This window comes from Mixophyes fleayi, chromosome 1 (assembly GCF_038048845.1).
Source record: "Mixophyes fleayi isolate aMixFle1 chromosome 1, aMixFle1.hap1, whole genome shotgun sequence".
Classification (NCBI taxonomy): Eukaryota; Metazoa; Chordata; class Amphibia; order Anura; family Limnodynastidae; genus Mixophyes; species Mixophyes fleayi.
Genome location: NC_134402.1, coordinates 323,898,683 through 323,914,331, shown reverse-complemented (window position 1 = coordinate 323,914,331; position 15,649 = coordinate 323,898,683). Strand labels below are relative to the sequence as shown.

Genomic DNA, 15,649 nt, shown 5'->3' with positions numbered 1-15,649 from the left:
CAGTGTGTATGCACTCATGACCAGCCGTGTCCATAGATCTCTATGGAGTGTGCAGAGTCATGATCTTTTCAGCCAATGGTTATGACAGATGAAGAGCACAGATCTGAAGGTAAATCTTGTACAACATGTAACATTACAATAGGTAGGGAAATTGGGTTTTTTTTCACATTTTTTTTATTTTTTATTGAGTTTCAGCAGGGTTTAGGGCAGGGGTAGGCAACCTGCGGCTCTCCAGGTGTTTGTGAAGCTACAAGTCCTAGCATGCTTTGCCAGTAGATAACCAGCAGATAGATGGCAAGACATGCTGGGATTTGTAGTTTCACAACACCTGGAGAGCCGCAGGATGCCTACCCCTGGTGTAGGGGGTACAGAAAGCAAAAAAGGAGGGGTTGGGAATGACAAACAGGAAATTTATCAGATAACAATCTTACAAAGTCTATTCTATTTCGAGAGTACACTGTAATTGAAAATCTAAGTGAATAAATAACAATTGCACTTCAAATATGTCTCAGACATTAGAAACATATGCAATAGGGAGCAACAACAGGCCAGTTCTATGGCAATGATAAGGGTGTTGAGTGTGTAGGGAGGTCAATGATCCAAGGATTATGTAATGTTGAGCAGCTAGTTCTGTGCTGTAAATGTGTCACTTAGTCAGGGGGGAGGAGGGAAAGGTTAAGTACTTACAATCAATAGTTAAAGCTGTTTGTGCTTCAACTAAGATTTAGGATATGTAAGAAGAGTGTGTGTCTTTCCAGTGCTGGACAATTGCTTTACCTAACTGCTTCCTCAATCTCCATCTTTGAAATAAGAGATCTTATAATTCCCTAGTCTACTTAGATAATTTATGGAGCATGGGAATCAAAAAGGGTACAGTGTTGTAGCATTAACATTGGGTAGATTATAAGGTTCTATACTCTGTGTAATCCAGTATGATCTCCGGGATGGGCTCTGTTATGGGGGCGTGGCCACATGGGTTATGTCGTAAGGACCCACTTCTGTCAAACTTTATCAATATCAGCCTATCAGAACAGGACTCCCAGAAGAGCAGGGAAACCTCCTGCATTGTGCCATCTTCGATGGTAAAGTGGGCGGGGTGGGGTTAAATGCGTAATCCTGGCCCTGCCCCTACCCACTTTACCAACAAAGAGGGCACAATGCGGGAGGTTTTTCATGCTCTCCCTGGAGAACTCCCAAAATTTTGGGAGTCTCTCACACATTACGGGATAGTATGCAACTATGGCGTAATCATTAAGGCTGATTCCCCACTGGTGATGTGCTAAACACCAGTGACGTGGTATGTCAAATGCAATAATGTTTGGAATGCAGTGGTGGCGGGGGGACGAGATGGGTTAATGGAGGAACTCAAGTAAATTGAGCCACACCCACAGCAGAAGTGGAGCTTTGTGAGTTAAAGAATGAACTCCTATAGTACTTTTTCACAAACTATAGGAAGAAACACAAAGAGTACAAAGTCATTTGCTCTTACACAACAGTAAATTTGAATAGGGGTTCCCAAAGTAGATAATTCATGTTTTCCTTTGGAACATAATCAAAAATGCTGAAGTTAGTTATTTTGCTGGCATAAAGTCCATTATACAAGCCATAAACAGACTATATATACTGCCAAATCAAAGCATGTCACAATTTCATACTGTAGCAATATGCAAAAATGTGCATAAAACAACCATTAAATGAGCTAAAAAGCAATTTTTCAAGGGCAAAGGCAGACACAGATTAAGTTCCAGATAACACTGTCAACAGATGATCTCTCAGGACCAATTAAACCAAAGATGAGGTCCAGACATATTGTTAAACAGAGGATTGCATAAAACGATTCACTTTTGACCCTGTCACTCCATTTATGCAATGTAAAAATCAAAACGTCTGACTGAACTCATACAGGCATCTACACGGACACTCTTACAGCATATTTTTAAACTTTTTTTGTATCATTTACCCCCATATAACGGCAAATATCTAGCAAGCACTCCCTAATATGTGTCCATTTATCCCAAATAGCCTAAAACTGCATACATTTAGTAAAAGTATCCCTAATGTGTATAAATGTATACAAGCAACACTGTATGTCCCAAATAATAAAAACTACTCTCACTCATTTGTTTTTCTTTATTAATATACTAAACTGTTCCTGAGAATTAACTTTAAGGCTGAAATACCCCTTGCATCTGTATGGTGTACATCTATGGGTACAGTTTACAGGGTCAGAAACCCTGCTACATTATTTATTGCAATTAGACCGCTAGTGTTCTGAATCTTTCATTAAAGAGGCTTCTATATAAATCTGTATATTCTTTACAGCTACTTTAAAGTATATGTAATTTTAATAAAAATAAGATCAAATTAAAAGACAAAACGAGAAATACTTTCTCTTGGTGCAACCCAGTTTGTGAAAGCAAGATAAATTTGAAGCAGGTAAGCGCATTTATATGCACGTATGAATAACCATTAAATAAAAACACATAAATGTAGCACAGAAGGCTCATCCCCATTTTACTGAAGCCGTTCCTAATAGTGGAATTGGGTCATGCTGTTGAAGTCAAATATTTGAATGAAGTTGTTTTAAATTAATAACTATTGATTGTTATAGTTTCCTGTGCAATTGCGATTCGTACGCATCGGCGTACAAAGGTTAAAAATGCAATCACATAGGAAAACACAGTAAATACACTTACACTTACAATCACACTCACATTTGTAAATAGTTCACTTTTAATAAAGTTTCCAATTCACATTCTTTAATTATTAATATAACAGAATTTTGAGACTTATTTACAGGATGGTAAACCTACATTATTTATATTTATGGTTCAGGTCATAAGAAATGTATTGTGTTTGGCCTTATATTAATCCGCATTTCACCAGCAGGAATCAGATATCATCGGATAAGCAATCGCACATTTTGATAGCAAGTTATGATTACTATAAGATTAATAGAAAAAAATACTTTGGGTTAGTTTAAACCAGATTTTTGGTGGTTCCCTGAGCCAAGACACGTACACAGCTGTTGGAGTGAATTGCCTACACCTTTGGAGAAGCATCGTTTGAACTGACCTATGACCTGCATTGAACTGGACGATCTTAAACCTTGAACCAATGAAGAATGATCTTAGAGTTATCTTTGTGTACCTTGTGACATCATCATTGGTTGTTTTTTTTTAACTCAAACTGTATAAAAAGCCCCTGGACTCTATCAGTCTCTCTCACCTCACTGACTTCAGGATTGATTAGCTGTTACTGGATCCAGTGCACAAGCGTATGTATCAGTTATACTTTGTTATATTTGCTGTTAAATCTCTTTGTGTTTTGGAACCACACTGATCGCATCGGACAAACTTTATTGGTAACGATAGTTACGGACATTACAATGCTGTAAAACAAGACAACCCATCTCTTATCTTCCTTATCTCTATATTTTGATTTCCTGATGTTTAAGAGGAAGTAATAAATAGCAAGCATTGGTCAGTTTCAGTAAGTGATAAGCATACTGAGGAATCTGCTAGTAAATTAAATATGGCGCTATATAAATAAATGGTAATAATGATGTATGGTAAGTAGGGCCGGATTAAGACAATGTAGGCCCCTGGCCTAAGAGTACTGTGAGGTCCCCAGTGATTTGTAAAGGCCCCTGTCCCCTTTCAGCCAATTCATTCCCCCTCCCAGTTATGATCTCCCTTTAATAGCCCCAATGTATCACCTCCGCGCCTCCTTCCCCCTCAATACATGGAAAAACACTTACCTTGCCCTGTCCTGTTCGCTGCATCCTGCAGGCTCTGGGTGGCACCTCTTCTTTCTTATTGCAGCTGCACTGACAGCAGGACAGCTAACAGCATCAGATTTGCTGTTAGCTGCGCCTGCCTAACGAGAGTGAATGGGGGACAATAGCAGTGACGGTCGGGGGCGGAGCCGCCGCTCCCGACTCGATCGCCGTCATTATTAAATAAAAATCTCTGTTAGGGCCCCCCAGCTGACTGAGGTCCTGGGCTTTAGCCCAGAAAGCCCATTACGTTAATCCGGCTCTGATGGTAAGCCTCAGAAATGCAGGGACTATGATGCTAAACAAATCTTACCACAGAATTGAATTTCAGATGGAAACCTAAAATAATGAAATAACATTTTATTTCATACTTAATATGATATTCTCTATCAAGAAAAAATTCCCAGCTCCATAATAACAAAATACCTAATTCCCTGGAAATCTCTGAGTGGCCTGGTAGGATCATAGCTATCAATATGAATATACTTCCAAAATGATTATATTTCTTTAAGACCCTACCAGTGTTGGTCTCGTTCTCTGTGTCTACAGGTATCCAAAAAGCATTCTCCAAATTTGTATGGAAGGGGAACTTCCAAGAGTCAGGCATGTTGTAATTCAGAAGTCACAAGATACAACAAAAATACCCTGCTCTGACTTCAAGGCTATCAGCATATTTACAAATTTACCCTTGCGCTAACTCTGCTTGATATTTTTGGAACTCACTCTCAATTTGAAAGAATATGCCTCCAACCTCCTTACGTAGAGGTATGATCTTTTGTATTATACAGCATGTTGCCTGATACCAGTACAGATATCCAAAGCACGAATGTGACTAAGAAAATGGTCTTAGCCCCCCCCCACTTTTTAGGAGGACGATTTTAAGAAATAAAAGAAATGACAGCTCAAGTCTCTATTTCACTCTCAAAGCGAAAGCCTGCAAGCTATAATACAGAGGTGTTAATATGCACCTGATAAACTCAACAAGATGTTTTCTAACTCTGACTGCTGAAGAAATTGCGGGCACATGGATAGCCTGTGATAGTAGCTTGTTGATAACAAGCAACCCCTGCAGACACATATTTCGTTATTTGAAAATTGTGTATGGTATGTTGCATATATGGAGATGACACACTTATTGCCTACATTATAAACTGGACCTTTTCATACAGATGAACTTGCTGGATTTTTGTAAAATACCAAAAAACATCCGCAAGTACAACATGGTTCGCATCTCTCTATCAGCCTGTAATTAAGTAAGAACTAGGTGACTAGTACAAAAGTTTTCTTATGTATTTACACTGGCGAGTCCCAATGCAGTCCACAAGAATCACCAATTGGGAACCTGAAGAGAAAATGTAGACCTCCAGCCACCTGCTACTGCCACTGAATTGATGCTGTAAATCTTGGTGGAGGTGTGATTCTTAATGGACAGTAATCGCTTTATAATGTGTTATAGATTAAAAATAGATGTGTATGAAATGTTAGAAAAATTATTCAAATCAAGCTTGATTATACTTTATAAGATTGCAATAATCCATTTAATAGTTGCTTAATTTGATACCAATTATCCCCTACTATCATTCATTCATAAACAAAAATGCATTTCCATTTATATAATAATGTTATTGGATCCAATAAAGTTTTAATTTTAATTTAATTATTCTTATGTTTTAAGACACTAGAGGTGCCCCTGCACCTCTATATTGTAAGCTCTCACGAGCAGGGCCCCTTCTTCCCTTTATCTCATCTCGTTTCTCTACCTAGTATATTTTTATTATATTTGTTTAATATGTATTTAAATGACTTGTAATGCACCTCATATGTACTTTTTATGTTTATCTGTGTTTTGTATGACTTTTAATGCTGACTTGTTTGGTGCGGAGCCTGGGGCACCTTTTAAAAAAAATCATGATGATGAAATGTTATTTTTTTGACTGTCATGTTCATTTAACTCGTCTTTGTTGCAGTTCCTGAATTCTGTGTGATTTTGTATTTGGGTCTATGGAGGTCAGCTCTGAACCTGTACTGGAGTAAATGTGGAATGTGTGTTTCCACCTTGCACAGTTGTTCCAGAGAGACTTATGAAAAGTTCAGGATGTGCTGCCAGTTCGTACAGAGTGTGCCATAACAACGAGGCGTGGTACCCTGTGAGTAGTCGAAGTCCTGAGAGAAGGATGGCTGCAAGGCAAGTCTTGAGCACAGTAGGCCCGATTCATTAAGGAAAGTTAAGCAAAAGTAAGTAAGGCAAAACCATGTTGCATTGGAGGGGTGGGTAAATTTAAAATGGCAGATTTATATTTGGGGTATGGCATGTCCTAGATCAACTTTAAATTTCAGTGTAAAAATAAGCTATCAAGTATTTGTGTGCTACATGAAAAAACAGCCAGTATTTTCCTTATGTGTCCAATAATAAACTAATTTGCACCTCTTCCATTGCAACATGGTTTTGTCCAGAACACTTGATTAAGAAAACTTACTCATCTTTTCGTTTAACTTTCCTTAATGAGACAGAGTGGTGAAAGGGAAGGAAGGACTATATCCTGGGTCATCTGAAATGCGGAGCTAAGGATCAGTCCTCCGTCAAGTACCAACTGCAAGATCTCTAAACTGCACAGGAGGGAAAGGCTCTTGTTGGGCAGTGGCGGATCTAGAAAGTAATTGTAGAGGGGGCGATTTAGTCCACGTCCCCGTTTTGGCACCTAAGGCTGCCTGCGGCTGCACAATGTGTGCAGGTGCGTTCGGCAGAGACAGGCAAGGACAGTGTGCTGCCCGGCTGCTCTGATTGTGTTTTAACACAATCAGAGCAGCCGAGCAGCACACTCTCCCTGCTTGTCTCTGCCAAACGGACCTGCACATAGTGTGCAGCTGCCGGCAGCAAGCCCCTGCTAGGGGAGGCGTTTGCCCCGATCATCCCCCCCCCTTTATCCGCCACTGGTGGGTATGATTTTTGTTCACACCACGAAAAATAGAAACTCAAAAAAGCCCTAAGAAACATGTACTTTAAAATACATATATGAAAATGCCAGTATTGAGACACATCTTTGCTAATACGCAAATGAGGCCTATTTATTTTGAGCTTTAAATTAGGCCCTTAGTGTTCAACCTCTTGGAAGCAATATGATGGTAATAACAGAAATGCACTGTAGTCCACAGCAAACATATACTTTCTTTTTTTAGCAGCACATTGTGCTATTGACTATATCATTAAATAAAACATATGGCCTCATTCATAAAAAAGGTATTGGAATAAAAGCATACTTCCCAACTGTCCTGCCAAAGGATACCCCTTTAATTCTGTGCTGATTAGTAGAACTGAAGGGGTGTGGGTGAGGGTCATGAGACAGTAGAAGTGCTTCAAAAGCCTGCACACTGCCGCAGGAGGACGTGGCATGCCTCAATGTGATGTGGCCACTCCTCCATGCAGCGTGACCACGCCCTTCCGTGTCCACTTTGTCCCGACTCCAAAATTGGAAATGTTGGGAGGTATTCAAAACTATTGTTAATCAAGTAACATTGAATGGATGCCTTCTAATTTATTTTACATTTCTGTCTAATAGCACTATCAACTTTGCTACAATGGTGGGGGGGGGGGGCTGATGTGGCAAAACTTAGTGTCATTGCCAGACTGAATTTGATGTTAAAGTCCACCTTTGGAAAGATTTAAACAAACTCTACCGCCCCTGACTAGTAGAGTAGCAGTGGATCCTGCCCCTTAATGCTCTTGAGAAATGGCAGACATCATCTGATTGGGTAGATGCTCCAGTCATCCAATCAGGTGCATCAGACCTCGGCTGTCAACAGTCCTGTTTGGAGAAACGAGATTAAGGGGGTAGCTGTATCACACTAGCAGCCTGTTAGCCAGGGTGTTAAATAAAACAGTAAACGTGGATCTACACCTAAACTTGAAAATGAAATATGTCTGCTCCTGCTCCCAGTCTTCCAATCAAACACCCCTGGGCACTTATGTTCTCCATCCACCTCACTGCACAGAAGCTAGCACAGTTTGGTGCAGTTTGAACTTCAATTCGTCATCCCACCCTAGTCCAAGCCGTGTATAGAAGTGGTGGATGTTAAACTGTAGTTAAAATGCAGTGTTCATTTAGTAAAATACATCTTGTTACATACTTTGATACTGTATGAGTTTAGGAGGCCTACATTAGAAATAAAGGAATGTAATGGATTATAGTGTGTCATGATGCAATTATGACATTGGACTGGTATATTCTGTTGAGGCACATAGGGTCAATAACCCGTTTCTTCAGATTTAAATCTGCGTTCAGAAACTTTTGCAATCGCTTTTAAATGCAGGTCACAAGTTTATCTCCATATTTTGTATTCTGTATAGTCCCTGGCCTCTTTTGATTATAACTGTAACAAGCCGATCCTTTCAGCCTGCTTGCATAGAGTAAGGGACATTTACAGTATGAAAGTGTCTCGAAGGCAGGAACTAGAACCCTACATACGTCACCTACAGGTGTTATAAAATATGATTAATAAAAATGCACCAGGCAATTTATAACTGTGGACAAACACTGCCCTTATCCTTTCCTTGTGTTTCAATGTGCACTTCTATATTGTGCATATAAGGTTTTATTTTACAGAAGTTTATGGGTCCCATAGATGTAGAAACAGTGTTTTTATGGTGGTAAAAAAGCAGATCTGTGATGTCAGTGGTACAAAAGAAATGTCCATTAGAATGTGTATGCTTCTAAGGACACCAGAAATAGGTCACATATCTCTGCTGGCCACTCACACACTCAACCAAAATGCCACAGAGTAGAAACAGATCTGACTTATCTTGTTCTGGACATTCAGAACTCTGCTTATTAAGGCAACACTAAGATCACATTCACAACTCTGCGTAATGCTGTATTGGAAAAAAACATGTTTACAAGAGGCTAGAGTTCCTAGAGGTTTCCTTGCACTATAAATTCACCTTGCTCAGTAGGAAAGTAAAGTACTATATATTCTTTTCCTACCTATTATTTACCAAGCACATTCATTAGGTTTGTTTACCTCCAGGCTCTGCATTTAGTGCCAACATTTCCAAAATGCAGACCTCCACTGAGCAACTTGATTTATGTGTGACAAAGGTCATATTTGCCTGTAGCTGTTTACTGACTGGTGGCCTGTGCTGTATATGGCAACACATATATCAAGTGGTCAGACACAATTAATTTAAGTACAAGTAAGAATATAGGATGTTTAGATACAAGCCCACATACATCAGAGCACACATATATTTACATTCACTATAATATAGTCATTAAAAAGTAAATACAAGTTTATCGATCATACAAAAAGATGAAGGATAGCAATCAGTTATATGTCATAATTCATATATGATGAGCAAACTTACAACAAAATGAGTTAGAAAGGTTCTCCCTAATCTCTTCTATAATTCTTCATATGGGGCTGCCATATTTTGTGCTGTATCTATTGACATACAATATTATGATGTGCTGAAAAATGCTTCCAGGACTAAACACAGATTTATCTTAAATGTATTTTGTTAGGAAAAGTTTCTAACACATTTTAAATATATACAATTGGCTTTAATGTGTATAAGTGCTGATTCCAGTATATAAAGTTTTGCATTATTCCTAATTATAGTAAATGTGAAATACAAGTATGTTGCACTTGATTGATGATATTTGATATATTTGTTGATATTTTTAAAATCCAGATTAACTACTTGTCATTTTACAGCTCCAAAATGAACCTTTGAAAACGACAAAAATGTGGTTACAAATTAGCAACACAATTCCACCAGTACAAACTGACATTAATTTGCCATTTTGCCAAACATAAATTTCCCATTTGACAGTAAACAAGGGACTTAATTATAGCCAGTTACACATATTTACATGTGTAAATGCCTTAACTCTAAGTAGAACTTTCCCATATGAATGATGCAGCCAGTTTCTACATAGTTAAACTATGTGATTTTGGTCACTGAACAGTATGATTTACTACATGCCACATGTCCTATAATATCCAAAGGATGCTATGAATATAGTAACCAAATATATTTATTGGACAACACTGCCGCGAAGTAAGTTAGGCCAAACATAGTTTCTGGTTTAACACGTTTGGAATGTGTATTAAATATTCATTAGAATCTCAAAAGCTACAAAACGCTCGTTCCAAAATGCAATGTTCTTACAGATGCAGGTTAAATCCTCTAGATGTGCATCTTACTACAATATTTTGAATTGCAAACATGAATCTTATATGTAAAACCAATATTTAGCCGTAATAAGAAAGTGATGGGAGCACTAAACCGAGTGCACTTATGGCCTAGTGGATCATTCTGTATATAAATAATATCCGGTAAGCATACGTTTCCCCTTATGCCCAGTCCATATGAATAAAGCCATCTTACCATCCATTCCACTATTGCTGCTGTTATCTCCTTCAACTTAATGTCATCTACTGCTACTACTGCTAAAGACAGGACTGTCAGCACAAGCCCCGCCCTCCAGTCTGAGGCACCAATCAGAGCACAGAGGAGAGCTACGCGTTACTGTGACAACAGGAACTAATTGGAGAACTGTCATCTAGCGCCATAGACTAGTCATTTCTGTCTCCGTTCGTGGAGCCATTTCGGGTAGGCAGCAGCCTATCGCCTATGTCTTGTAGTTAGGGCTTCGAGCAAATGGCCGCGGTGCTAGAACAGTTGGCGACACTTGATAGTGTGCATTGTAATCATTTTTATCCTCTCTTGTAATGGAATTCTGCAGGTGGAAGAGGCCGGAACTAAGTGTGCATCCCTCAGATTATGTGTTGAACGATAATTATACACGAGTTAATGACCGCGGGTCACTAGTACAGCATTCTAATTAAACACTTGTTTGGTATCACAGGCTTTCAGTGATTGGTCCGTGAAGATGTCTTCTGTTGGCCAACAATACGGCACAGCTTCAAGGTTCTAAATGGAAAGTATGCGGATCTGTTTCTGGTCGGCATGGAAGAATCGAATCACTTGCAGCCCCGTTGTAATGTGACAATGCCGTCCTAATGTGAACATTTATTTGACAGATTTCCAGGGACAGACACAGGTTGTGAAGATTTGCTGTTAGTATTTAGTAGTTATTCTCCTTTTGGTTGGTTGGTCAGTGGAATACAATCGTACCACGATCATGTCGAATCGTCTTGTTGGGTAGGTGTACTGTCCTAAATTCGTGTTGCCTATAATAGTACTGTATTATTATGATCAAATCCAGTGGTCAAGTCATACTGAGTACTGTCGTCTATCTTTATAATATAGTGCACACAAGGGAAGGAAATAAGAGGTGCAAAGAAAAATGTTAGTGTTACTCGTAGCAACCAATCAGGTTCTTGCTATGTTTTCTAGATCATTTTTTTTTTTTTTAAATAAAACAAAAATCCAATTGGTGCCTATGGGCAAAACCACTTTTTCCTTTTCATAGGTTTAATAAAATACCCCTCCATCAATGCATGCAAACTCACTTGCCCAAAAGTAAAGTATCTCAATTATGCAAAAAGTAAAAAATAACAAAATAGTATTCAGGCACAAAAGTATAACTTATTACAAGTTTTCATCATAAAACTTATACTTTTATTAATTATTATTAAAATAAATAGTCGAATAGTAGGTCATTCAAAGGACTAATAGCGAAATATTTAAAACATTTTACATTTTTAAATTTTTAAATATTTCGCTATTAGTCCTTTGAATGACCTACTATTCAACTATTTATTTTAATAATAATTAATAAAAGTATAAGTTTTAAGATTCATGACCATTTGAGTGTCTCACTATTTAAACACACTTTTTTCTTTCTCTTGTTCACAATATTGATCTCAATAGAGTGTGTGAGTGCACCTTCCAAATATATGTTATAAAGAATAACTACTAATTATATACCTATAGTGAGCAATAATGGTCTACTTGGTGCGGTGCAACACAACTATCTGACTACAAGTTTTCATCATAAGTCACAATCATTTATAGCTGTTAGGCTGCCGGTCTGATAACGAACTTGCTCAACAGATGACAGAGGTCTTTACCTATAGCAGGTGCCTTTCCCGTAAAGCTTTATGTGCTCACAAGTACTTGGATGCCCCCAGGACTTAACTCCTAGCGTAGTGCAAGTTCGTTAACAACACCGCAGCGACAGGTCAGAGGAGGTTGAGTATATGGTAGCGGATGGTCAGACGTAAGCCGAGGTCAGGGGTCACAAGCAAGTAGAATGGTCAAATAACACGCCAAAGGGTCAGGGTCACCAGCACAACAGCAGAATCCAAGAACATGGCAATAAGTTCACAACGGGACCAAGAGCAAACGGGCAGAGTATCCACAGGAAAACTGGGACCAAGCAGAAACAGGACAGAAGCAGGTCAGCAACAGACAGAATCCACGCTATAACCGGCAGGGAGGATAAGCCCTCCCTGCCTTAAATACTGAAGCCAGCCAATCAGGGCTTTGCCCTGTAATCACCCCCAGGGAATGATTATTATTTAATGACGGTCTAATTAGCCCGCAGGCTTGCAGACACGCGCCCAGCTGCCCTGTGTTGCCGGAGCGCGAGCGCTGTCATTTCGGCACCCGGCGGTGCCCGAGGCTCCTAACAATAGCAAATGGTTTTATATGTATTATATGCTTTAACTGTATTGTAATATTTCACACGTACAGATAACTTGAAATTGTGCAGTTAAATATCAGCATTGTGGTAACATTTAATTACAATTTCCTGATTCATGCCTAACTGTAGCTGATGTACACTGTTAGTATATAAGACCGTTTTCGCTCCGTCTCCCCTGCTGCGTTGCTATGGCAACTGCAGCACAATCCCCGGTTTTATAGCGAGGAAACAGGTAGTGGGGGACACTTCCTGTCTAACCAGTAAAAATAACGGGCGCAGTACTGTTAACTCACTCTGTATATAAATATATAAGTCTCTCAAAGTCTGGTAGAAGGTGACCGGATGCTCCCCACTACATATATACATGCCAGTAGTAGACTACTGTAAGGGAGGAATTCCGTTCTGTGCAAAATATCACTGCAATGTTTTGCTGCATGCATTTCTGGCTACTACGGTACCTCAACATCACAGATTTCCTGCACATCTTTATGATGGGACACTTTTCAGTGGACTCACAAATTTGCATAGGAGTAGAGGATTTTTTGACCCTAGTCTCTCCCTCTCTGTCTGTGTCTGTGTGTGAGTGTGTCTATATTAGGGAGTTTAGACTGCAAGCTCCAATAGGGCAGGGACTGATGTGAAGTTCTCTGTACAGCGCTGCAAAATTAGTGGCGCTATATAAATAAGTGATGATGAGATGATGATATCGCCAATTGACGATTCATTGATGCTTTGGAAGAGGAATGTTGTTTTTTTTGTTTTTTTTCAAAAGATGAAGAATTTGGTGGAAATAAGTGAAGATCACAAGAAGAATATGAACTGTGCAAATTAGTAGGACTTACTATCCTATATACTATCCATTTCTTTTCAGATTCTCTATTTCTCAACAAGTACAAAGTCCTGCCTTAACTTGTATTCTGGTATCTGTTTTAGTGTGGTGGTACTTACTGTTGGGATAAGGCTGCAATTTTCATTGTGTAGGGCGTTTTTGGACTTTTTGTTTACATAAACATTTAAATCTGTTGGTTCTCCCACCTAATAACTGTGAAATATTGACTATTATTGGTGTAAATAATCATTGATCAAAATACCTGCAACAGCTGCCAGGCTGAGTATCAGTTTTTTGCATTGTTGCTAGGGAAACCATCTATCCCTATTCACATAGTGAACAGGCTTTCACAATACCCCCATCACTGTTTGATTCTGCTGATCTTATTTAAATAATCTTAATTGAAGCACTTGGTCTTCAAATCTTTTATCAGACATAGTGGCAGTACCCATCATAGTTTGTTTCCAGTCTTCACTAGAGTTTACATAATCAAAAAATATCATTAAGACAGCTAGGTTTACCCAAAACACAGTAATTTCAGCTCTCATGTGTAACTGTTTTTGAGATTTCAGTCGAGTATTTTTCAGGTTGCCTCAGAAAATAGCTTGAAATAGTTTCTAGTGGTATGGTACAACTACTACAATATAGAAAAGAGCCACATTCACAGTTGCTGTTGACATGTTTATTGCGGGCAAGAGAAACTGCATGTCAGGGCAAAGTTTGGCTCCCACTTCATTAGGAGGACATCATTCCTGTTGACATATTTTATAAAGGGTACACAAAAACTTTTCCCTTTGCAATAGTTATGTGACCCTTAAAAATACATTATACGGTAGAATTTTTTTTTGTAATACTAACCAAACTATGAAAATAACTACCATTTTTTTGTTCATTTTGAGCATAGGAGTTAAAAGTCAAATCCAGGCTTCTTTAAATCTTATGGTCCATTCACTGAATCTGCCAGGGTACCAGAACAGGTGTAACAGATCCACTCCATGCTCTACTCTTCTCCGCTCTCAACACCAAGCATAATAATGTACCCACCTCCCCTGTAGACTCTCCATACTCTCGCACAGTACAAGAGAAAGCTTTGCCAAACACTGTGATTGAGGAGAATAGAGAGTCGTTTGACCGGTCAGGATTTCAATTTAACGCTTCTTACTGCACGCAAAAGTATTTTGTTTGGATTTATCTTTTTGATCCTAAACAAACAATCACCATAACTAGCAGTGAAATAATAGATCAGGAACTGGCAAATGTTCTATCTGCCTATCAATTCATATTCTATTTCACTCTAGAAACATTAGCAGAAATGTTAATGTAATGACTTTTGTCTCATCTGTCAGGTGTTTGTGAATAAAAGTGTCTGCCTGCAGTGGGAAAATATAGCATCCATTTTATGTTATCATGAAGTGTCAGTGTAAGGATTTGCCATTTTCCTGCTGTATGTAGGCACATGAGCACCAGTTTGCTCATCATTTACCATCCTTGCTACTGGTGTTGATGGTTGCAAATATAAGCAAACTGGTACTGCACATCTAAATAGTGCACAAATGCAATTGTCCATCATACAAGACCTGCCATTATATGATTGCCCATTATCTTGTGGTTCCTGGGTGTCTTAATATTATTGGATTTCAATTATTTGTCCTTGCCTGCTTCTGACAATGGATTGTTTGCTGTCTGCCCTGAACCTTGTCTTAGATTTTGAATATTCTTTTGGATCCTGATTTTGCACTTTGTTTGCATCATCATTTATTTATATAGCGCCATTGATTCCGCAGCGCTGCACAGAGAACTCATTCACATCAGTCCCTGCCCCATTGGAACTTACAGTCTAAATTCCCTAACACACACACACACACACACACACACACACACACACACACACACACACACACACTTGCATGCCTGTTTTCAACTGACCCATAATCTAGATTTGCCAACAGACTTCTGCTCTGACTTTAGTACTCTTAATTCTCAAGACATTTCCTTCTATAGAACATGGCAAGTTGGTGTTTATATTAACATATATCCCTACTTATCCCTTTCCTATTAATTAGGAAACATTCAATCTTTTGAATTGTCTCATTTTGCCTGTACCTTTCAGTAAATACCCATCAGGTTAATGTATTCAGCTCACTGCTAGATTTGTCACATGGCCTACAGCTAACCTCGGGTGATGTCACAATACCAGTGCCACCTCACAGAACCCTGGTAAATGTAACTGTCACAGCATCACCTGCTCAGTATGTGGGGAGCACTACATGGATCAGCTGCTTGGGCCAGATCTGGAGATTATCTGCAGTATAGTAAGTAAAAACATTCCCATTTCTAGCCCCCGGGCATATCTATGAATGTAAATTTCATATATTTGGTTTATATATTATTGATTTCTATAGCACTATAGAGAGAATTTGTAGTCATTCAAAT

The 15,649-nt window shown here is 38.8% G+C and overlaps 1 protein-coding gene across 2 annotated transcripts in view; it reads right to left on the bottom strand.

The window, feature by feature from the left end:
- The window catches only part of ACACB (acetyl-CoA carboxylase beta), a 115,191-nt gene extending 104,907 nt beyond the window's left edge, over positions 1-10,284 (bottom strand). For both annotated transcript variants that reach the window (XM_075214207.1, XM_075214217.1), the window contains exon 1: positions 10,164-10,284. The gene's annotated coding sequence lies outside the window, so the exon portion shown is untranslated. The remainder of the gene's footprint in view (positions 1-10,163) is intronic.
- Between the last annotated feature and the right edge of the window lie 5,365 nt (positions 10,285-15,649).